At 46.5% G+C, this 22,972-nt stretch overlaps 1 protein-coding gene across 13 annotated transcripts in view; it reads right to left on the bottom strand.

Annotated features, from left to right (window-relative positions):
* Window positions 1-22,972, bottom strand: part of LOC109562158 (uncharacterized) — a 446,088-nt gene that overhangs the window by 328,243 nt on the left and 94,873 nt on the right. The window lies entirely within an intron of this gene.

The raw sequence follows: 22,972 nt of genomic DNA, 5'->3' as shown, positions 1-22,972 counted from the left end.
TGCCCTTGTGGAGCTAACAATTCACTGAAAGGCCAGATGTTCAACACTGCCACTCATACATACGTAATTGTAAACTGGGTCACATACCTTACAGTATAGGGTGTGAGGACAGCATTAACACAGAGACACCATTTAGACATGGGGGCCAGCCTACAAGGAGACCTGGGAAAGCCCAATCTAAAAAGGCGACATTTAAGCTGAAGGGGAGAGGGATGATGGTCCATCACCATGGAACAGTATGATATGCAGAGCAAACAGCATTTTATGCAAAAGGAACAGCATGAGAAAGTCTCACTGAAGGGGAGTCAGATTGGAGGAGTCAACAGTTAGCAAAAGACCTGTGATGAGTAAAGATGCAATCAGTGTGCATTAAGCCCCACAACACACCAGATGATACACCCCGTACCAGCGACACAGCAGTGAACATAATGCACAAAAGCCCTGTCCTCCTGCAGTTTACTTCCCAGATGCTACCTCGTCAGAAATCAGACTCCAGCAGAGCGACCAGTAATTCAGGCTGCCTGGATGAAGCAATCCATGATGAAGCAATGGGCAGGGCCACTTCATACATGAGGGTTTTCTCGCCCAAAGGCTCACAGTGTGGGCCACCAACACCGAGTGAGCAGCTACTCTCACTTTTCCCTGCATGGATGGACGCCAGACTGAAATCACCCATGGGGATGCGGCAGAGGGCAGGCCAAGCCAGTCAGACAAGTGGAGCACCCCTCCTTCCCCTGTGCTGGCAGTTCTGGCCCACGGTGGCCAGGGGTATGGAGTGATCTCCAGGCCCTCCATCAACCAGTTCTAAGTTCTGAGCATAGTTCTGGCACAGTGTGCAGTAATTTGCAGCATGGGATTTTTGAATCAAACAGAACTGGCTTCTTGTCCCAGCTCTGCCACGGGCCAACTGGGCCCAGAACTTGCTCTCTCTGAGCCTCTGTCTTAGTCTATGAAAGAGGGTTAGGGGTTACTGGGACCTTGCAGTTGTGAGGACTGCGAGAGTTAGGGCATGTAGAGTGCTGAGCACTCTTCATGGCGCTAGGCATCAGCTACTGGGGTATGAAGACTGGGAAGTGATAGATCCCACTTCCCTGCCTGGAGACGCTGAACTTAATGTAATTTTTGTAAAGCCCAGAGTCACAGGCAACAATGAAGCGCCCTGCACAGCCCTCTCCCTTTTATTCACGCATTGCCTGGGAAACCAAGGCAGAGTTCAGCATCTCGCCTGGCGTAACCCCAGGACTTCAAAGTCAGGAATGTTCATTTCTGAGAACAGTGAAGCAACCACAGGAAGCGTGCAGCAGAAGCAACAACTGGCCGAATTAGTCCCATGGGAATTACTCGGAAATATCTTCCATTCAAAAAGACTTTGTGAATTTTCCATTGCAAATATTTAATATCGAATTGGGTTCTCTCTTCCGCCTTTGTCAGTGGAGTGCTCAAAATAATTTTAATATTAGCCGAAGCCAAGGAAAATTACGAAGATAAATCTGCAACATTTCCTTCCCCTTCTCTCCCCCTCTCTCCCTGCCCATGACACATCCCACAGCCAAACTTCAGTGATCTGAAGTCTTCCACAGTTCAGCAGTTAAGCAGTTGCTTCTAAGACAAATGACATAGTTTAAACATTGGCCCTGCTACTTATAAGTTTTATGATTTTAGGCTAGTAACTTATGCTCTTTAAGCCTCAGTTTCTTCCTCCATAAAATGGAGACAATAAAAGTCTCATTACGTTACTAAGAATGGAGGGAAAGTTCCAGAGGTGGATGTTACTTGCTATTATTACTACTATCTGTTCTCTTCCCACAATGACCTAGGTCATCCAGAGATGGTCCAGAGACGGCAGCTAGTCCAGCAGGCCCGCAACAAGCACTAACTGACCAAGGAGAAAACATCTTTGGCTGGAATGGGGTGAAGAGGCTGTGCGTCCTCCTTGGAAACTGACAGTCTATGCAGAAGGAAGATCTGTGTGAAGTTCAGTGAATCCACCAGCAGCCAAGTCACCCTGCACTGGTACAGAGAAAGCTGCCTTCCTGTTTCTTATCATTCCCAGGCCCCAGATCAGAGATGACATCAGACCAAAATCCTAGACCTTGAGAGTTTATCTAAGGACCTCTATAGAGTTTTCTTTTCTTCTATCCCTCCTACTTCCCTTCCTACAGTGAGCAATCCAGTCTGACCTCATGGAACTTACAGTCTAGGAAGGAAGATGATAGAACATAAAGTCATCAAAAGGAAAAGTCCTCTGAAGGAAATGAACTTCCTTCCACATAGGAGGTGGAGAGCGACTGGGGACAGGGACTGAGGTGGGGTAGTATGGGAAGGCTGCTCCGATATAGGTCCTGAGGCTGCACCAGTGGCAAAACAAAGAAAAATGAAACTATCTTGCTAATTCTTTATTTTCAAGGCAATTAACAGGTCCAAGGTATAAGTGCTTGAGGATAAGTCAGAAGAGAAGTACTAGACTGAGGGTTGTTCCATCTAATCTTCTCTTCCCCCACCAACAAACCATGAAAAGGTTAGTACAAGATGGACCCCAGGACGATTGAATTTACCTCCCACGGATGACCCTGAAGCATTAGCAGAAACACAGGTCTCTAATTTGTGCCAGAACCATTGCTAGACTAATAACAATCAGAACAGCAAGAGTCACTTACTACGTGGGGCGTGTGCCAGGCAGCAGTCAGGCACTGCCTTGTGTTCCCTGGTTTACTCCTCCCAACTTGGGGACGATGATACTGTCACCCCACCAGCATCTCACTTGTGGGGAAACCCAAGCACGGGGACGTAAAGCAACCTAGGAGAACACAGCTATCTGCAGGTGGGGCAGGGATGCTACCAAGTAGGTACTATCATCAGCTCCATTTTACAGTTGAAGAAACGAACACAGAGCGCTCAAGCGACCTGTCCAACGTGGTACAGCCCATGGTGGGTAGGAGGAGGACTAAGCTAGGCAGATGATGCCAGAGTCCAGGCACAGAATGACCCGAAGTGCATGCAGGGAACAGGAAGTCCTTCCATTTCTCTGGAGGGGCAGGTGAACAAGGAGATGCAAAGAGACATCTATTAACACATTCATTCAATGAACATGAAAGATGCACAGGACAGCCAAGCCTGGTACTGCTTTCTGGAGCTTCAGTCTGGTAAGAAAGCCAGAGATGGATGAGTTAATGCACGTTACTGTATACTCATGACCATTGGGACACGCAGCAAGGAAAAGTTTACAATGTGATGGGTGTAGATAAGGAGCGGTGACAAGAAATTTGAGGCAGGTCCTTTCAAGGGTTCACCGAGTGAAGAGTGACCTTTCTTGGAAAGAACATGGCAAATCTGAGGAAATGACGGAAAGTGGAGAGACTGGGATGCACAAGGGAGGTGAGGGAGGTGGGAGACAGGAGAGGAGCCTGGAGAGGTTGGCAGCAGAGAAGACTGAGAAAGTGGTGGGAAGCCAGGCCGCAGGGAGCGCACAGGCCAGGCCGGGAAGCCTCCGCCCACAGGTCTGGGGGAAGCAGACACTGAGGCAGGCACAGCTCTATCTAGGGAAGCTCATTTGGAAATAGGAATCGGGAGATTTAGGAGGAAGCAGGGCTAGAGGCACTGAAACAACACAATCCAGAAAAAACGTAGTGGGTACCTGGAAGAGTACTTTTGAGTACTTTTTGATGCTTTGGAGCTGTGGTTTGGAGAAGACCCTTGAGAGTCCCTTGGACTGCAAGGAGATCCAAGCAGTCAATCCTAAAGGAAAACAATCCTGAATATTCATTGGAAAGACTAATGCTGAAGTTGAAGCTCTAATACTTTGCAAAGAGCCGACTCATTGGAAGAGACCCTGATGCTGGGAAAGATTCAGGGCAGGAGGAGAAGGGGATGACAGAGGACGGGATGGTTGGACAGCATCACTGACTCAATGGACATTAGTTTCAGCAAACTCCGGGAGATGGTGAAGGACAGGGAAGCCTGGTGCACTGCAGTCCATGGGGTCACAAAGAGTCAGACACAACTGAGCGACTGGAGAGGATGGTCGCAGGAGAGGAGGAAAGGGATTCAAGAGAACCAGCAGAAACAGAAGGGACAGGAGCCTGTGATGCCTCAGGGGTCACAGGGGAAAGATGAGCCCATGTGGGGACTGGGAGCATGGGGCTCTTTAAAAACCAGCAGGAAGACCCAGGGGCCATGCCAAGTGCAGTGTGAGCAAGTGCACTGAAGGATTGCTGGAGTGACAGCTTCTGAGCTCTGGGCAGGACACCCAGAAATGTTCTAAGAAACAAATGCCACTGGCCCCATTTCACTCACCAGCAAGCTGAGGCTCAGCGAGGCAGGCTGATGGTGTCTCCCTGGGCCAATGCCATCTCCCCCCACCTCCCCAGGTGGCTTCCCTGCAGCTCTTCTTTGGGTTTAAATCCTTCTCTCATCTATACTCATTTGCTTGTGTTCTGCCAGTCAAAGCAACAGAGCCTTCCTAATGACCCACCCTGCACTGGTCTGGGGACTGCCAATCTTCAGGGAAAAGGTAACTCACAGAGAAGCTGTGTTTGACACACACACAATTTTCTGAAACATGGGTTTGTTGTCAATATTTAAAAATCAGGTAATTCTACATACAAATCCAGATCTCAAAAGTCTCTCAGAAACCCAGATTATCTGGTGACATTGGGTCCACATCCTCACGAGCCAACAACTGCCTTGAGTGGAGGCACTGCCCTCCTGAATAACCACAGGACTTCTGGTTTACCACAGTCCTCACCCCAAACAACTAACACCCACAAAAGAAACGCAGCTATGTGCCCACTAAAGAAGCCTGCTCCTTAAAAATCAGCAGTCATTTTTATCTTCAGGGCAAAAGGGAGCGGAGGAGACTGGGGCTAACCAGAGAACACAGCCTTCAAGTGTAGGAGAGCTCCCAACCTGCCTCGTCTTCATAGACATTTGAGCCTCTGACCTCTGACTGTTAATATTTTCTTCTTATCGGGAGGTCGAGGAGCAAGGCTGCTTGCCACATGCTTGCATCCCTATCTGGGATCACCCAACAGTCCCTCCTCCATCTTGCTGCTACCCCTCTCTACCCACTGCCACATGGATTCTAAGTTTCCATTCACAAGGCTGTCCAGCAGACATCCCAGGGAAGTGAGGACACAGAAGTGTATCTGCCCAGAACCAGTGTATCTATTCCCACTGGGGAATAAATACAGTCCAAGTGAAATAAGGGCTCTTGCTGAGGCTGGCTCAGGTCTTCAATAAAACAGGACATTCTTTCAGAGCAGTGTCCTCACGAAGGAGCTGAGAAGGGAAAACACTTCTGATTGCACAGCATCCTCTCCCTCGTGGAGACTTGGCATAAAACAGAAAAATGAAACACACCCCGGTTCCTCTCTAGAAAATCTCAACATGGAGACAGGGGTCAAGACGTAAAAAGGGAGAGGCGGGAGAGAGATCAGGGAAACAAAAAGGGAGGTGCCTGGTGGCCTGCTCTGAAGGTAAAAGGGTGACTATTATTTCAGGGGTCCTGAGCTCCTGGGGTTAAGGATAGGACATGCCCAGTATCTCCCAACACTCTCTAATACTTAGCATTCCTACCCTCTCTCATTTCCATCTTACTGCATTCTCTGAAGTCTAGAGAGGATTTGCCAACAACTGACTAGTTCAGGCCCCTGGGAGAAAGAGCCATGCCCTCCAGCTTTGGGAGCCACCCACGTGCACACACTTGGCAAGCTTCCATCTGTGTCTAGCAGTGCTCTGGAGAACCCGGCCACCAAAGGGTTAAGCAAAGGAGTACACTGGGGTGATGTGATGAGCAACCGCAGACATGTTCCCGCCCCTCACAGAGTTTACAGCCAAGTAGGGGAGACAAACGGTAATCGAATGTTCACAGACATTCATGCATGCATTATTCAAAACAGAACCATGCACTCTGAAGACAAGAGATCACCCTGCGCATGCATATAATAAAGTGATCAGGCATAGTGAGGGTGGTCAGGGGAGGAAGGATTCCCTGGGCAGCAGCTGCTCAAGAGAATGGGGCAGGAAAAGCATTCCAGCAGAGGGAACAGCCGGTGCCCAGGAGGCAGCCACATCACTGTGCCTCCTGTCCTGTTTCCTCTTAATAAGCTCTGGTTTGGTTCCAGTGTGGTCCACTGGAAGGAGCTGAAGCATAGCTGAGTGGGCTCTGTGAAGAAGCTGGAATAAGGACAGGTGGGAGAGAGCTCCACGGCCAGCAGGGGCAGAATTCCCCAGAGACGCCAGCCCCCCAACAAGGTACAAGCTGCCTGGGAGGCAGTGGGACCACTGGGTCATTTCTAGAGTGCAAGGATGTCAGCTCCCATCAGTGACAAACCAAACACAAAATGAGGACATAAGACATGTCCCCACCAAGCTCTCTGGAAGGCGGAGTTAGAAATTACTCAAGTCTAATTTCAAATACAAAAATAACTCAGAATTTTTAAAATCATCTTTTGTGGTACCTCTGATTCTTGCAAACAATACCTTCAATGTACAATCATTTTCAATTTGCGGAAGAGACTTCATTTCAACCTGGCAACTACCTTCAGAGGTGCTTCAAATAGCAGCCAGTGATCTTTATAAAACATGCCTCAGCTCATGAGGGGCCCCAGTTTTCAACTTTCCAATGGCTCCCACTGCATCTAAAATGAGGTCGAAAAGCCACTCCTTGATCTGGCCCTTACCCATGCCATCAAGCTCACCTCATCCCCTCTGCTCTCTGCCCACCATTCTGCAATCAAAATGCCCTTTTGCTCAGTTCCTCAACCAGGCCAAACATGCCCCAGACTCCGGGCCTTTGCATATGCTATTCCCTCTGCCAGGAATGCAATCACCACCTGCTCCCTTTCTCTTCCCTTGGCACTTTCTCTTTCCTTGGATCTCAACTTAAATACCACCACCTAAGAGACAGGCCTTCCTTGTTAGTCACATCATCAGAAGTAATGCTCTTCCCACTCAGTCTCATCTCAAGCCTATTTTCTTTCTTTTTCAGATGTGTGTCCAACCAGGAATTCTCTCCAGTCCCTCCCAGCACTTTTCACTTTTCCACAATTTGCTTATTTCTCGTTAGGCTCTCCCACTAGACAAGCTCCAAAAGGAAAAAGATCACACTGGCCCTGACAGTGATGTTTTCCTACCACCAGCACAGTGCCTGGCGCATAGGAGCTGTCCAACCAGTGAGAACTGCTGAGTGAATATGTTGTGGGTTCTGCAAAACGCCTGTTGCGAACGCCTCCAAAACGTCCACTGGGCAAAGAAACAAGGCTGGGGAGCCACATTCTTGATCAGAGGACACCAGAAAGATATGACGATTGAATACCATTTGTCCTCGATTAGACTGAATCAGAAACAGAGCTTATAATCATAAAGGACATCGTTGAGACCATAATGGAGCTTCTAACATGGGCTGAACATCAGACAAAAGTACTGCATCAATATAAAAGTTCCTGATAATTTGATGATTCCACCATTCTAAACTAGGAAAAGACAGATATTTTAGGAGGGAAGTGCCATGAGGTCTGCAACTTACTTTCAAAAGTTCAGCAAAAATAAATATATTTGTGTATGTCTACAGACACTCACACACTGCGTTTGTTCTCTCCACGCAATTTTTCTGTAGGGTTTTCAAAGTAAAAGGGGGGAGGGGCAGAGGGAATAAACTGATGGACAAATAAGCAAATAAAAAGAGTTTAATTTCTCATTTTTGGTTGAAGTGATGTGATTTACCCAAGATCATATGTATAGCCTCTGGCAGGGTTGAGATTTTGACTGAAATATCCAAACTCTCAGACTTTTTACATTTCCACTGCAAGTGACTCACCTGGACTTGTGACAGTTTCAAACAGGTAAATTTCAGGGCCCTGAACTGAATTACTGGTTGGATATGCGCCAGCTTAAAGAAATCAAAACGATGTTGGGTGACTATAATCTAGGACTCAGGCTTCCAGACATTTTACCTTATGAAATAAAAGCCTTCTCATTTGCATATATCTAGCCCAGAAACAATCATTCAAACGTAAACCCTTTCTGCCTGCTCCCACATGCTATGTGGATTATACCTCTAATAATAGGGAGTTACAGAAGTGGTGGAGGGAGAAAGACTAGCAATGAAGTTTTAATTTTCTATTTTTACTATAATTATTAAAACAATCTTTCTTGTTTCTTTTCCACCTATGACCATTAAAGCCTGTGCAACTCTGCATGGTCAAACTCCTATTCACCCTTCAACTCCCAGCCTAGACTCCTCTTCCTCCTGGAAGATTTCCCTGATTTCTCCAGGATAATTTAGGAACCCTCCTTCTGGGTTCCCACGAGCCCTCTCCTTTCTGAATAAAAAATTAAATCTCATCAAATTAATTTTTATTGCCTGGTTGCTTGCTGCTCCCCATCACAGAATTGCACCCTTCACGAGGGCAGAAGCTGGGATGTCAGTGGTAAACCTGTGCCTAGCCCACAGAGCACATGTGGTAATCCACTGAGTGAGCTGGCCCATTCCCACTCCTCACCAGATCTTAGATGACCTGCGGAGGGCAGGCTGGGGCTGGCTCTCCCCAAGCAGCTCTAGAGAAGCTTTTCTTCTGCCTGTTGTTTCAGGTGTCCTGTATCACATCCCCTTTGGGACAGGAAGTGTCCTATGTCACTGTTTTCTCCTCTTGTTCTGTTATCAAAGGCTGGACCAGGGAGTTCCTGAGCCAGAATCAGGGGGCTTGGGTCCAGTTACCCACCACCTGCTAGAACAGTGACTTGGCCGCAGTGCCAAATAGGGAACAACACAAGCTTTATTAAATAATAATAACATACTGCTCACTCCATCTGGTCATTTCAGCTGAGGGATCAGCTTTAAAGTCTTGCCAGGGTGGGATAAGCAGAATGGCCTTCACGGGTGGCAGAAGGGGCAGATATGCAGGATAGAAGTTTTGGGGGCTCTGTGGATTTGACTACAGGGCTGTTTTTCACTTGTTCATTCCTTCCCAGGAAGAGTCCAAACAGAAACTGTACGCTTCTGGTGTCCATTTCAGTAACTGCAACTCAACATGGTGGAAAAAGCAGTCCAATAATGCAGGTTTGATTCCCAGCTCCCTCCCCATCTGGGCGCGTTATTTAACCTCTTGGAAACACAGTTCCAGTTGCCATGAGTGGTGGCCAACACCTTCCTCATGAGACTGTGAACAGAAATGAAGACAATAATCAGATAACCCAGCATGTTGTAAATGATACACACTGCACAGAGTATTGCAAAACTGTGACAGGATTCAGGAAAACCGCTCCCTTGAACAGATGACCTGCAGGAACTGGGAGAGTATGAAAGAGCAGGCGTGCTGGGGGCTGCAGACTCGCCTAGGAGAGACAGCACACAGACACCTGCTAGAAATTCATCATGTACTCAGTCAGGCACGGTTATAAAACTTGCTGGGGCCACGTGGGTACACAGGGAGGCACAGATGCTGCGTACGTTTTCTCATTCCTTAGCCCCCCTTGCCACTCCTAGGCCCAGGATTCTCACAAGCCTAACACCTGACATGATGACACTCTTCGCCTAAGGGCCCTACGAGGGTTGAGAAGACTGAATCTTTGTACATTACTGCCTTTTCTATTTTACACACACACACATCACCAACTAAGAATTTAACTCAAAACTCTTTGTGTTTCTGTTTAGGGAAGTGTTTGCCCACATGGGGATCTTCTGGTCCTTGAACAGAACTCAGCATTCAGGAGACATCATCACCCTGGGGGGGAAGCAGGAAGCAGAATCATTGCCCGCGTCCATGAACAGGATCTTTGTCCTATGTCCCAACATCCTTGAAAGCCACCTTCTGTGGGATCTGTCCCCCACGGAGCCTTTCTCCACCAAAGCCTGCCCGTATCTCCTGACTTCCGTCTAGCTCACCCCCCACACCCCAGCGACCAGAGCCCTACCTTTGTCCTCGTTACCTCTCAACTGGACTAGAGCCAAGGCCTCCTGCAGTCTTCCTGGCTACGCATGCTGATGCCCCTCCCCTCCCCACACCCACCCTCCACTCTGCCATCAGAAAGGCCTGACTATAACGCTGGGAGCACAGAAGCCCCTTCCTGGGATCCCCCCAGGGGCCCCATGGCCTGCGGGTTCCATCCCACAGTCCCTAGGAAAGCACAAAAGCTTCATTTTGTTCTGCAGCTTCAGCCTCCATGCTGTCCTTTCCTCCTCCATCTTATCAAAATATTTGCTGCTTTCCCTCCCCCTCCCCACTGCCCCCCAACCCCCACCCTGGGCTTTTGCTATCTCTTTCTACCTCCCGGAAAGCCTCTCCCATCTCTGCCTTACTCTTATCACTCTCGATGACTCACTGGACACTTCCTCTAGGATGTGCTCTCGAAAGCCACAGCTGGGGCCGAAGACCCTTCCTCTGGTCCCACAGGCTCCCATTTAACTAGTTTAAACTGGAATTACAGGTCCATGACCCCGATTCCCCAACTAGGTATTACCTTCCTCCAGGTAGGGAGTGGACTGGATCCCCAGCATTCCCCAGCACCTAGCACCTCGGCTTAACACTGCCAATGACCAACAAGTGTTTGCCAAGCTGAAACGAACCTCCAATCCCCAAACAGAATCGCAATGAGCACTTCAACCAAGAGCCCCCTCCATCTGAGGAAGGGAAAAAACAAAAGGCTCCAGGTTGATGGAGCCCATACTGCCCTGGAAGACCTGGGACCTGGATACTCAGTGCAACAGGAAGACATCCAAGCGCTGCCTAAGCAGAGAATAGGCATTACCCTGAAGCTGCCTCAGGCCAAGGACACCGTATCAGCCCAGCCTGCCTTGGTACTGTCCATCTCAAAAGCAGATGTGTACATCTGAGGGCACATCCTTATGCCAAGGACTGCACAAAGCCACAGGACAAGAAGGGACACCTTTCTGGACAGCCAATCTAATACTCTTCAGCTTTTTTATAACAGGCTTCCCTGGTGGCTCAGTGGTAAAGAATTCACCTGCCAACACAGAAGATGTGTGTTCAATCCCTGGGTCAGGAAGACACCCTGGAGGAGGGCATGGCAGCCCACTCCAGTGTTCTTGCCTGGAGAATCCCATGGACAGAGGAGCCTGGTGGGCCACAGTCCATGGGGTCACAAGAGAGTCGGCACGACTTAGTGACTGAACAGCAACATATATGGCGTTCTTGCTACGTCTTAGGCACACATGTCAGTTTGTTTAATCTTCAAATTGGTCCCACAAAGTGGGTACTACGAGCTGCCCCCATTTTATGATGTAGAAACTGAGGCCCAGGAAGGTTAAATGAGCTGCCTGAGGTTATAAAGACAGCAAGCAGCAGTAGTGGGGTTCAGACATGGGCATAGAGCTCAAGTCCACTGCTAACCACTACAATACACTGCTTTTCTTCAAACCACTTTACAGAAACAGAAAACAATGTCACGGAATGAGCTGCACATCTCAAGAGTTCTGGTTTTTTGTTTTTAAGATAACATACAGGACTTCAACACCCGGGCCTTGCTCACCCACCCCTCCAAGCTCTTCTCCAACTCCCTCTCTCCTCTTCAGTTTCTTCTCAGTTTCTGGTAGGTGCCAAGTTCATTTCCAACAAGGAACTTTCACACATAGCGACCCTCTGCTGGGACTGTTCCACAGACCTTGCCAGGTCTCCAGCCAGCTGACCCCCTGGCTCAGGTTTCACCATCTCAGATGGACCTTGCCTGACGACCCTGCCCAGGTCTCCTCTGCTTCTCCATCCCAGCACCACGGTCATCCTCTCCACAGCAGGGCTCCCGGTGGGTGGCCACATGGTTGCCTTCTACAGCTGGACACTGTTTTCCCCATTGCCCGACAAAGCTCATAAGGACAGGAACCTTTCTGTTTTGCTCACCTGGCACCCAGCAGTAAAGCAGTCAAATGTTTACTAGATGTACAAACACCCGGGTGAACTGAGTGAACTCATTAATCAAAGGAAGGAAGAGCTGCAGGAGAGGAGGAACTGCCCCCTTAGGCTTTCAACTCTGGGAGATAAGCCTTCACTAAGAGCAACGGTATTTTGGTGGAAAAAATTAAAAGGAGACTTCAAGATTATGAGCCCATGCTTTTGGAGAAAGTGACCTACAGTAAACTCCAAGTAGCTCATCTGTTCTGATTTCTGTGAACATGAACTTTGCCCTTAAAGAGGCAGTCCTTGGAGAGGACCATGGAACTGCCCAGGATGATCTGCTTCAGGCAAGATTGGGCAGGCAAGCACCCTTAATGCTGTTTGAAATCTGCCCCAACTTCACCGAGCTAGAAGCACCTCGAATCCCTAGAGGAACATTCCTGGGAATGAGCTCACACAATTACTATTACCCTCAAATGTAAAAGCCAAACCTCCAAGTCTGTACCATCCAAACTTAAGGCTGCAGTTCACCTTGCAAAGGGGTGGGTTCAGGCTGCTGCAGCCCCAGAAGTGGGGGGAAATCAAGCCTCAAACACAGCTAGCCTTTGGGGCACACAAGCACACCCCTGAAGCTTTTCCACCCAAGCCCCTGGGAACATGTTTATGAAAGGCAGCAGAGGGGTAGGGGGTGAGAGGGGGATCATTATTAAAAAGACAACTGGAACCACAGGAGAGGAAATGTCTCTGCTATTACTCCCAGCAGGTCACTATTGTGGAAGAGAAGTAATACCATTTTAAAAGTGCCAAACAGGAAGGGAGGGCAAGGTGGGGGATAAAGGAGGTCAGAGTGGGTCAAAAAAAAAATTTTTTTTTAATGTCCTTCTTAAAGCAGAATTGTTCTGCAGGGAGACACCTTCAGAAATTTCCCTTCCTCCGTTCTAATGAGATTTTTTTCCCCCTAGTGTACAAATTTTTTTTCCAGGAAAGGGCAGGTCTTCTCTGCTTTTCTCTCCCTTTCTTTTTGGCTCCCTTACCAGGCCTCTTACACCTTCTGGCTTCCAAGAGCATCCTGAGGATACTTACTAACAGGAAGCCAGGCAAGAAGGGAACTGACACAGTCATGAGGTGACATAAGCCCACTGACAAGCTGCCAATTCAGCCTATTGAAGATGTAACTGAAAAGCCAGCATTTCACTCAAACTAGGTCACCTCCAAGTGCTGAGGGTGTCAGCTGTTCATCACTGACAGAGAACGGAGGAGCCAAGAGGTTAGTGGTTTCCCTGGGGACACACAGAGGCCAAGGGGATGAGGGAGAGACAGAGAGCAAGGAGGGAATTTGTGAAAAGAGCTGGAGCAGAAGAATGGGAGGGAGACATGCGCAGGCAAGTGGGTCTCTGAAGCAAACTGTGGAGAGGCCACTTGTGTGGTATTCGGCTTTCATGTTTCATACATTCCCTTCTTTTTGCTTGCTAATAAGCATTGTCTTCATTCAACAACAAAAGTTCCCCAGATGAAGTGTCAGCACCTTAAGGCAAGGACTGTGGTTTTGTTGGTGTCCTCAGTTTCACCAAATAACGAGCCACACCCAAAGTCAACATCTAGATGCCTGATGACTAGGTGATTGTAAGGAAAAAAAAAATACAGTGAACTGATGCACATATGGGCTCTAGGGTCAGTCAAGCTTGGGTCTGACACCTGGCTCCTTTTCTCATTAGCTGTGTCCCCGTGAGTAACTCTTCCAAGCTCTTGATGCTTCCAGCTCCCCATTAATAAAATAAGGACCACAGTACTGCCCAACTCCTACAGTTCCTAGAGATACTACATATGAAGCCCTGAGTGATGTGCCTGGCATAAAGTAAACATTCAGTAACTGAGTTATCCTTGACTATTACTACTGCAAATGATGACAAGCACGCCCTGGCTCTGGGTTTCCCTAAGAGTGTCCTCATATGCCCGCCTTCTGCCCTTAACACCTGAGAAAACACCCATCTATTGGGCACTCAAGCTTCACTGGGCAGACTGAGGATGAGAGTAGCCCCAGGTTTTAAATAATTTCCTTTCTGAATAGGTGAAAGACTGGCAAGATAAACTGGTTTTCAGCAAGGCATTTTACATTCTCTCTCATCTTACCCTTGTGGGTAAAAACAGAACGTGGACCAGATGATAAGACAGTTAAACAACTGATAACTGGTTGAACATCTACATGAGCCATTTCTCCCTCAGACTGTGCTCTCTAGAATATTTGTTTACAGATCATTATTAGGTGTATCATTATTAGCAGGGCAGGGGAGGAGACTTTATGGTCAAAATATTTAGAGAACTGTGTTTAACAATTCCTTTTATTAGATTTTTTTAATGTGCTCATAAGCATCATGAGTCTTCAAGAATGGGTCATGGTCTGTAGCCTGATCCCTATGTATTTGATTATAGGGTTCCATTTTTGAGAATCATCCTGCAGTCTAGGATCCTTCAGAATACACTCTGAGAACTGTTCATTCAAGTCCAAAGGGCACATGACACCAATCGGCAGGAATGTCCAGGCGGCAAGCTGTAGCTCTGCTCTTGAAACTATGTGGTTCAACATCACTAATCTGTTGGCACACTGATCAGATCTGAAGATGACCCTAAGCTGATAGGAGAGATGGTATCATCTGGGTTATGGGCTAACAAGACATGTCAAAGCAATAAATATCAGGTCTCGCATATGTGGTCCAAAAACAATACAAAGCATTCAGGATGGTGGAAAACGGGGCTCAGTGTAGTACATGTGTCAATGACTGGAACTGTTTTGACTCTGCAGAGGGAAAACAAGAAGCTGGGTCCTTGGTGAATGTGTCTGAGCTGCTAGATCAAACTTCACCTGAAAGCAGAGCCAACCCCCAGCCCAGCTCTGTTACATTTATCAACAAACTCTAAATAATGAATTTTCTGTTTTAAAATCTGCAACGTAAACATTCCAAATGGACTGCTCTGTCAAGTACACTGAGGTTTCCAAAGGAGACACACTTCAAAGAAGAAATGAAGTAAGTCTCAGGTCAAATCAAGGGGATGTGTCTTACCCTTCTGGCTGGTCAGATGACTCCTGGAGCTTAGCTTGTGCATACTGGGGGACCAACCTTAGAGGGACACAGACAAACTAGGAAAATTTGGCAGGATGAACTGGGTGCCTCAAACCATGTTACACAAAGAATTACAGAAAAAAAAATTTTTAAAGAGAGACACACAGACAAGAGATACAGAGATTTGGGAGGGTCTAGCCTTCCACACAGAAGATGTGTGAGGGACACAGCATTCCACAAAGTAGGAAGCCAATGCTCCTTAATCTTCAAGAGCGAATAGACACACTTGAAAAACTACTGAAAGCTATGGAAACTCTCTCCAGGAAAATGTACATGCTGACAAAACTCCGTAAATATTTCCAGGGGACTGCTGCCTCCCCACCCCCAACTTCCATTACTACCATAGAAGCCCATCCACGGACTTCCACTATAGAAGACCAAAACCAAGTTAAATCCTCACCAGGATTAGGCATTACCTATATGATGTCCCCACAGCCACCCCTGCCACAAAAATGAGATAGGAGCATGTGTGCATGCAAAGTCACTTCAGTCATGTGGAACTCTTTGCAACCCATGGACTATAGCCCTCCAGGCTCCTCTGTCCATGTAATTTTCCGGGTAAGAATACTGGAGTGGGTTTCCATGCCCTCCTCCAGGGGCTCGTCCTGATTCTGGGATCAAACCCACATCTCTTACATCTCCTGCACTGGCAGACGGGTTCTTTACCACTAGTGCCACCTGAGAAGCCCCAGTGGATGCTATTATAAGGAGGCAAGCATCAGCTCAGTAAAAGATACACAGTCCCCCTCCTACACTGTTGGTGGGAATGTAAACTGGTACAGCCACTATGGAAAACAGTATGGAGGTTCCTTAAAAAACAAAAACATTTTGCATTTCTCTAATAATGAGTGATGGTGAGCATCTTTCACGTGTTTAGTCGTCATATGATTCATGTTGATACATGGCAGAAACCAACACAATATTGTAAAGCAATTATCCTCTAATAAACAATAAGGAGATCCAAACAGTCCATCCTAAAGGAGATCAGTCCTGGGTGTTCATTGGAAGGACTGATGTTGAAGCTGAAACTCCAATACTTTGGCCACCTCATGCGAAGAGCTAACTCATTGGAAAAGACCCTGATGCTGGGAAAGATTGAGGGCAGGAGGAGAAGGGGACGACAGAGGATAAGATGGTTGGATGGCATCACCGACTCAATGGACATGGGTTTGGGTGGACTCCGGGAGTAGATGATGGACAGGGAGGCCTGGCCGTGCTGCGGTTCATGGGGTCGCAAAGAGTCGGACGTGACTGAGCAACTGAACTGAACTGAAACAATAAATAAATTTAAATAAAAATTTAAAAAAGAGTTGTCACATGATCCAGAAATCCCACTCCTGGGCATATGTCCCTGGAAAATTCTAATTCAAAAAGATACATGCTACCCCATGTTCACAGCAGCATTATTTACAATAGCCAAGACACGGAAGCAACCTAAATGCCCATCGACAGAGGAATGTAGAAAAAAGATGAACTACTACATGAACTATTACTCAGCCATTAAAAAAATGAAATAATGCCATTATGGATGGCATTGAGATTATCATACTAAGTGGAATAAGTCAGAAAGAGAAACACAAATACTATATGGTATCACTTATGTGTGGAATCTAAAATATGACACAAGAGAACTTATTTACAAAACAGAAATGTACTCACAGACATAGAAAACAAATTATGGTTACCAAAGGGAAGAGTGGGGGATAGGGGAGGGAGGAGGGATACATTAGGAGTTGGGGACTAACAGATAAACACTACTACATATAAAACAGATAAAACAACAAGGTCCTGCTGCATAGCTCAGGGAACTATATTTGATTTCCTATAATAAACCATAATGGAAAAGAATATGAAAAAGCATAAGTACATATATGTATAACTGAATCACTTTGCTATATACCAGAAACTAATACTACATTGTAAATCAACTATATTTCAATAAAAAACAAAAACACACAAGCATGCAAACACACAGTCTAAGTTGAGAATCACTGTTTAGAAAAATTAAGCTTTCTTTTAAAAAAAAAAAAGACACAGACTTCTATCATGTCCTGCCATCTGGAAACAGGAAGGGCTGCCTGGCAAGTGGGGGGAGCTTATCTTCACTGGAGATATGCAAGCAAAACTGGAAGAGCGTTTTCAGGGAGGTAATAAAGAGGTTCAACCATCCTGGACTCAGTAAGCCAAAGCCTTTCAGGTCTTTGCTACTTTAAAGGTGGTTTGAGGACCAGGAGCATCACCTGGGAGCTTGTTAGAAATGCAGAATCTCAGGTGACTTGTATGCATGTTGGTGTTTAAGAAGCACTGCTCTAAGGTATCTCAGATTCTCTAAGAGGAGAGAAATAACAATACTGCAGTCCGTCAGCAACCTATGCCTCCAGAGATCTGTCCTTTTAAGTTTGGGTCACCCTGTTCATTTAACTTATATGCAGAGTACATCATGAGAAACGCTGGACTGGAAGAAGCACAAGCTGGAATGAAGATTGCCGGGAGAAATATCAATAACTTCAGATATGCAGATGACACCGCCGTTATGGCACAAAGTGAAGAGGAACTCAAAAGCCTCTTGATGAAAGTGAAAGAGGAGAGTGAAAAAGTTGGCTTAAAGCTCAACATTCAGAAAAAGAAGATCATGGCATCTGGTCCCACCACTTCATGGGAAATAGATGGGGAAATAGTGGAAACAGTGTCAGACTTTATTTTTCTGGGCTCCAAAATCACTACAGATGGTGACTGCAGCCATGAAATTAAAAGACGCTTACTCCTTGGAAGGAAAGTTATGACCAACCTAGATAGCATATTCAAAAGCAGAGACATTACTTTGCCAACAAAGGTTCGTCTAGTCAAGGCTATGGTTTTTCCTGTGGTCATGTATGGATGTGAGAGTTGGACAGTGAAGAAGGCTGAGCGCCAAAGAATTGATGCTTTTGAAGTGTGGTGTTGGAGAAGACTCTTGAGAGTCCCTTGGACTGCAAGGAGATCCAACTAGTCCATTCTGAAGGCGATCAGCCCTGGGATTTCTTTGGAGGGAATGATGCTAAAGCTGAAACTCCAGTACTTTGGCCACCTCATGCGAGGAGTTGACTCATTGGAAAAGACTCTGATGCTGGGAGGGATTGTGGGCAGGAGAAGGGGACGACAGAGGATGAGATGGCTGGATAGCATCACTGACTCAATGGACGTGAGTCTGAGTGAACTCCGGGAGTTGGTGATGGACAGGGAGGCCTGGGGTCACAAAGAGTCGGACACGACTGAGCGACTGATCTGATCTGATCTGACCTTGGGTTTTGAGGCTATGAAGCAGGAACCTTTCTCTAAATCTTTTTCCTGTCCTCAACCCACCATCCTCAATCCATTGTTTGAATTATTTCTTTGTCGTCTCAAAAGCTACAGATGGAAAACTAAGGGGAAGAATGGAATAATATCCACTTTGACTCTAATCTAGGTCCAGAACCTAAAGAATGAAAAAGCAATTTATAACAGGCATTTCAAGATCATCTCCTTTAGTAAAAATAAAGGTAGGATTTATCATGTTCTCATATGGGCCTTAACACCTATATAGGTTTTTTAATCCCTTATCGTACTTAGTCTTCATAATTACAAGGTAATGATTATCATTTTTTTCTTTCATTTTACAGATGATGAATCTGAAGCTCAGAAAGGGTAAGTGACTTGCTCAGCCACACACAGCCAGTAAGAGGGGGAGACAGGTCTTGATGCCAATGTTCAAGTTCTTAACCACGAAGTCACAAAATTATCGCCTTTAGAGAAAACCTCTGGTCTTCTGTTCTCTTCAACAAGCAGTAAAAGTAGTCCGAGTCTGTCAGGTTCCCATAACGCTCACCCAGGTTCTCCAGGGATGCAGCCGGGCCACTGGCTGGGCAGCTCCAAACACAGGTGCACCGGGGTCTCAGATCTCAGCCCTCCATTATATTCTGTTCATTACACAGGAAGACTTAGAGGTCATGCTTTCAAATCCTGGCCCCTTCCTCATTATCTGCTCCAGCATCAGAGTCCTCCCAGTCCTGTATTGACTTGCTTTATCTCCTGGCTGCTGTCCCATCGCCATTAGATCCCAGGCATTTGAGCAAAGTACACAGCTATCCAGTTCTGGCTGAACAGAATTGACTCGCCGTTTCTCCTCTGTAATTTTGGGCATAGTCTGAGAGGATTTAGAAGGTGTCATTGACTTGGAATTACAGTTCTTTGTTACAGAATGAATTTCCGGACCACGCTGAGGAGGCCAGCATTCCCCCTGGCTCCCACACAAGCAGCTTTGTTCCCCTTCAAAGTGTCCCTCTAATTGCACTGTGAACATTCACTCTGGACTCTGCTGCGTCTCGAGGAGGAACCTTATCAAAGAGAACTCAGACTTCCTCTAGTTCTTAACATCTGTGGCCTTCATTTGGAAATTCATCATGGGCTGCGTATTCTCCCTTTTGCTTCTTATTAAATTTTTAATTTCCTATAGCTACTATACACTTCCATGCTTTTGCCTTATGTGCCCCAACTGGGTCCCTTAAGGCAGGGACCACCTTTTAGTTAACTTTGTTCCCACTGCACCAGTCTGGCACAGCACCTTACCTGTGTTAGACAGTCAATGACAGCAGAATTGATTCAAAACTGTTTGAATTTTACATATTACCAAGCACATCTGTTGCTATGTTCAAAGTGAATTCACTCTTCCAGATACAGAACTTATTTGGAAGGGGGGGTCACAACGGGGAGAAAACTAAGCATACTGAGCGCCTGAAGCAGATGGTGCTGTGTAAAAAACCCTAACATTACAGTTTCAGCCCTAAAAGAGCAAACAATAAAACTTGCTCCCATGAGGTAAGACTAAGCTACTAATCCCCCTGGTACAGCTGGAAACACAAAAGTTTCTTGAAGTTCAAGGATCCCAGCCCACCTGGTTAGACAATACCCAAGCCAAAACCTTCTTCCTCAGCTGCTCTTGTTAGCACATACTCTTAATTTTCAAACTGCTTCAAGAGGATTCTGGGAATTTTAAAATAAAGTAGCCTGAGAAATGGGCCACATAGTCTTTTTTTTTCCTTTCTAAAAACAAACAAACAAAAATCCTGTTAGAAAAAGTAGGGTATTTCCTCTAGTAATAAGGGGCGGAGGGGAGTTAAGTAAAGTATTTTAAAACTTATATACGAGGTACCAATTCACGTTTTGAAATATTGTCAGGTTTCTCTCCTCTCTTCAAGAATAACTCTTTCTGGTCTATTTTTCACTCAGTGAATGGTTCTAGAGAGCCGACTATGCCCTGTAGCAGTCTACTCTATGCATGGACAAAAACAGACGTGGGCTGCTGGCTATTTTACACTGGGTTCCTTCAGTATTGCAATTTCTTCTGCTCTAATTATCAGCCTTTACCCTAGAATCTCTAACAGGGTCAGAGGAACCCCCAGCCCCCAAGGCGAGGCAGAATAATACAGTAACCAAAGCACAGACCTGGAAAAAAGTTCATGTCTGTGTTACTCTACATGATGACCTCACAGGGAAAATAGGGCTGAAAATATGCCTCATCTTGGAGTGCCTGACACTTTTATAAACATTCATTCATATCTACAAATATTTTTCTAATTTATAATGTATGTGAACAAAAGAGAAACTTCTATCAAGAAGCTCCCATAAAGCCAACACTTTGAGACATTAGTTCTGATACATTCATGGGGCACACACCTCAGCCTCACACAGCTGCGAAGGCTGAGTGAGAAGACACTCTGCTTCTACTGCCAGCCATCCCAAGGCTCGAGGACTCCATGTAGATAGACTATGGAGGGTTCTGGGCACTACATGTTAACGCATATCAGTTATCTCTCCTTGCTGGTCCCCTCACTCCCCAGGGGTGAGAGTGAACTAGGCCCTCTCTGCCAGGCAGCTAAGGATGCCTCCTCAGGCAGCACCTTTAGTCACAGAGATGTTCTGGGCACAAAGAGCCCATTAGAAAGCATGGTCCTGCTCAGGAATTCATGGAGCTTTTAGCCCAGGGATACTGCATTGTTCCTTCCACAGTATTTTCAGGACCAGCCATCACCCTGGGGGCTATGAGGCATGGCAGGCCTAGCTTCCTGGATCACTACAGAATTGCAAAGAGGCTTTCCAAGTCCCTTGCCTATATGTTTGGCATCAGCCCATGCAATTCTCTCACCTCTCCTCAAACTGCAAAGTGTTTTCTCCAGTTCTTACAATTCCTACTAAGCTAACAGTGAGGTATCTGCTAGCATTTAACAACAGAAGGCTTAGTTTTTTTAGGTGGTTAGAATAGGAAAAAGGAGTCCAGAATAGTGGTGGCTAAAAGACAAGGGAAAAGCCTGCGAAAATAGGACAAAGGAAGGTCCCAGGACCAGAGTGAGGACCTCAGGTAGAAGAAACAGCACTCCTGGCTAGCGCAATTTACACAGGGCAGGCCCAGGGGGAGGAGAAAAAACATAAAAAGAGGAGCCAAAGGGCCAGGGACCTCCCTCACTCCCTCCCTGTCGCACGCGCACTCTCTCTCTCTCCTCTTTGTGTTTTTTGGGTCGACATGCCCTCACGCTTCAAGGATGTATTTTCCTTTTATTTTCTAAATAAAACTGCGCTGTAACACAGAGCTGTAACACTGATCTGTCCAAGAGCTGAGACACGGTCTGTCCAAGGGCTTTAATGTCCATCGCTTCAAATTTTTGTTGTGACGAGACAGAATCGAGGAAATTACACATTCCCACAACAACTAAAAAGCCTCTTGATGAAAGTGAAAGAGGAGAGTGAAAAAGGTGGCTTAAAGCTCAACATTCAGTAAACTAAGATCATGGCATCTGGTCCCATCACTTCATGAGAAACAGATGGGGAAAGAGTGGAAACAGTGTCAGACTTTATTTTGGGGGGGCTCCAAAATCACTGCAGATGGTGATTGCAGCCATGAAATTAAAAGACGCTTACTCCTTGGAAGGAAAGTTATGACCAACCTAGATAGCATATTCAAAAGCAGAGATATTACTTTGCCAACAAAGGTACATCTAGTCAAGGCTATGGTTTTTCCAGTGGTCATGTATGGATGTGAGAGTTGGACAGTGAAGAAAGCTGAGCGCTGAAGAATTGATGCTTTTGAAGTGTGGTGTTGGAGAAGACTCTTGAGAGTCCCTTGGACTGCAAGGAGATCCAACCAGTCCATCCTAAAGGAGATCAGTCCTGGGTGTTCATTGGAAGGACTGATGCTGAGGCTGAAACTCCAATACTTTGGTCACCTCATGTGAAGAGTTGACTCATTGGAAAAGACCCTGATGCTGGGAGGGATTGGGGGCAGAAGGAGAAGGGGACGACAGAGGATAAGATGGTTGGATGACATCACCAACTTGATGGACATGAGTTTGAGTGAACTCCGGGAGTTGGTGATGTACAGGGAGGCCTGGCGTGCTGTGATTCATGGGGTTGCAGAGTCGGACACGACTGAGTGACTGAACTGAACTGAACGACAGTTTAAAAAAAAAAAGGAGGGGTTTGAGGGGAGATAGTAACTAGAAGTCATATCTTCAGCCCTTATAAAAAATTGTCCTTTTCTTCCTTTGATTTCATCTGGTCTCATTTCTTTCTACTGCTATGTTTTCCTTCATAACAGTAACAACAAAAGCTAACATTTATCAAGCACCTCACTGATTTCAGATCCTTACATCCAAGCCTCACAACCACCCCTGGACATATATACTACCAGGATCCTAATGTTCAGATGAGGAAACCTAGCACATAGCCCGGAGAAGGCAATGGCACCCCACTCCAGTACTTTTGCCTAGAAAATCCAATGGACGGAGGAGCCTGGTAGGCTGCAGTCCATGGGGTCGCTAGAGTCGGACACGACTGAGCGACTTCACTTTCACTTTTCACTTTCATGCATTGGAGAAGGAAATGGCAACCCACTCCAGTGTTCTTGCCTGGGGAATCCCAGGGACGGGGAAGCCTGGTGGGCTGCTGTCTATGGGGCTGCACAGAGTCGGACACGACTGAAGTGACTTAGCAGCAGCA

Source organism: Bos indicus, chromosome 7 (genome assembly GCF_029378745.1).
Source record: "Bos indicus isolate NIAB-ARS_2022 breed Sahiwal x Tharparkar chromosome 7, NIAB-ARS_B.indTharparkar_mat_pri_1.0, whole genome shotgun sequence".
In the NCBI taxonomy this organism is placed as follows: Eukaryota; Metazoa; Chordata; class Mammalia; order Artiodactyla; family Bovidae; genus Bos; species Bos indicus.
The sequence above is the reverse complement of the archived record's forward strand: the minus strand, read 5'-3'. Positions and strand labels throughout refer to the sequence as shown.